The 2,151-nt window shown below is 36.1% G+C and overlaps 1 non-coding gene across 1 annotated transcript; it reads right to left on the bottom strand.

Moving 5' to 3' along the window:
- Positions 1-1,358: 1,358 nt before the first annotated feature.
- Positions 1,359-1,476, bottom strand: LOC148881069 (U5 spliceosomal RNA). The gene has a single exon (XR_016106010.1). It is a non-coding gene; the product is annotated as a U5 spliceosomal RNA (small nuclear RNA).
- Positions 1,477-2,151: the final 675 nt, after the last annotated feature.

Below are 2,151 nucleotides of genomic sequence, written 5' to 3'. Positions count from 1 at the left end.
TGATGTCAAACTCAAAGAGGATATTTAACCATTGGTTTAATCATTAACCAGCAAAAGAAATAGTAAAAAACAGGGATGCTAAAAAGCTCACTAGATAACCAGTTTACTAGTTCAACCATTGGGTTCGATTAGAAATTGACAAACTGGTGTTATATACAACTATCATCAAACATTTTCTAAAAAAGAAATGCACTTTTAGATAGAAAGTTAAAATTATGTGAAAGAGAAACCATCCAATGGCTAAAAATCTTTAGGGCCTGTTTGGTTTGTGCAAAGAGGGGTTTGGAATCAGAATTTGGAATGGCACATTCCAATTCCAGCCATTTGGTTGGGAAGAATCCGAATCACATTTCCATTCCTGGTGGAATAGCATTCCCCCATTTGAGGAAATGGTCATTCCCTCCCTCCTAGGAACGAGATCTCGTTCCAATTCCGATTCCCATCTGAACCAGACAGGCTATGGAAATAGGCCATTCTGATTCCAACTCTAATTATGGAAGCGAACCAAATGATTTTTTTTTTCCAATGACCAATGTGGGTGATGTTAGGCCAGGTTCCATGGTTCAAAAGAGACAGAGGTTTTAGGAAAATGATTTGCCATTGGTTTCTCAATCTCTAACCAACCTTCAAAAGCTCATATCAAATGAGCTAGAAATGAGGTTCTATGTATAAATGCATATAGGAGTTCTGGTTTCATTACATTTCTTGCCAAGGGAATTGAGCAGAGATTTGAAAAGATGAAAAAAAATCAATAATCATGAAACCATTCCTTTTATCTCCACCATTATCAAGCTGGCAATGGCCCAGTCAAAAAGAAAAAAAAAAGCCATTAACAGATAATGGAATTGTCTTTAACAGAGAAAAAACCCATTTGTTCACTTTAGGCTTCACCAGCCAATAAGGCACTTGTGATGACGAAATGTATTTAAGATTTTTTCTTCAATTCTGGGAAACCCATTAAAACTGCTGCTACTACAATTACTACTATTATTTAACTTGTTTGTAGAGTCATGGACTTGGAACTACTTTTATAGACTATCGTCTGATCCTGAAACGCCCCCCCCAATTGGAATTCTTTTGAAAAAGAAAGTTTCACTGAGCTTAATCAAAGAGAAAATGAACCAAGTGTTTTCTACCATCATACAGTTTGTGTCCCGCATTGAATGATATTACAAGCCAAATCCTCACACTCCTTGTTATAAAGAGCAGCACCAAATAAATGTTTTGGAGATTTGTGAGTGGTAAAGAGCTACGTCCATTTCATGCCAAATTATCAGAGGAAGAGGACAAGGTCATTTGTTGAAAAGTCAATGCAAAACCTAAATTGATAGTACTTAGGATGTTGGATTTGTTAGGGCCTTCTCAGAATAGGGAAGAACCCATAAAAAATTGGCGTATGCCACTGTGTCTGGCGAGCACACGGTATTCTCTAGTAAAATGTGAAAGAATAGTTTGCTTTGTGCTCATCGCGCGGTTAAACAAGTATTTTTTTTTTTATTTTTTTTTTCTGACAGATAAAAACACAAAATTATACCACTAGCAAATTCACGAAGTTCTTTATATCAGAAACTCCTTCAGTACAGGAGTTATAAACAAATGACTCTTGAATCAAGGTCTTAGCTTGTTTTGTAAACCATTAAATAAGTTATTCACTCTCCTAACTACCCATTGGGCTGAGACACGGTGGTTTTTGAAGCACCCTTCATTCTAAGTTTGCCAGATGTAGAATAAAGCTAACCCATACCAAGATAAAACTGAGTTGACTAGGTTTTTATCATTAATACTTTGGGATGAAGAATGGATATGTTGGAGCCAAAAAGAATGGAACAAGGTTTGGTGGGCCACATTCCAGTAGGGGTGTCAACTGTATTCGAAAGTCTGATTTTGAATTCGAGATTTGGCTCAATCGAATAGAATTCGAATAATTCGATTATAATAAATGGTCGAATTCGAATACCTTATTTATACTGTTTAAAAATAATCTGTCATATGAGATCTCTCTTTACTTTTCCATAAAGAATGCTTATTTTTGAACTCAGAGCTTAGTGAGTTGTCACTTCTCTCCCTACCCCAATTTCCGAAATCTTCATCTTCTTCCCATTGTAATTCCAACCAAGTTCCAACCAAGTTCCATATCTTATATCTCAACCA

This window comes from Nelumbo lutea, chromosome 1 (assembly GCF_056320005.1).
Source record: "Nelumbo lutea isolate HS-2025 chromosome 1, American lotus-T2T, whole genome shotgun sequence".
Taxonomy (NCBI): Eukaryota; Viridiplantae; Streptophyta; class Magnoliopsida; order Proteales; family Nelumbonaceae; genus Nelumbo; species Nelumbo lutea.
Note: the sequence above shows the minus strand (reverse complement) of the source record. Positions and strands in the feature narration are given on the sequence as shown.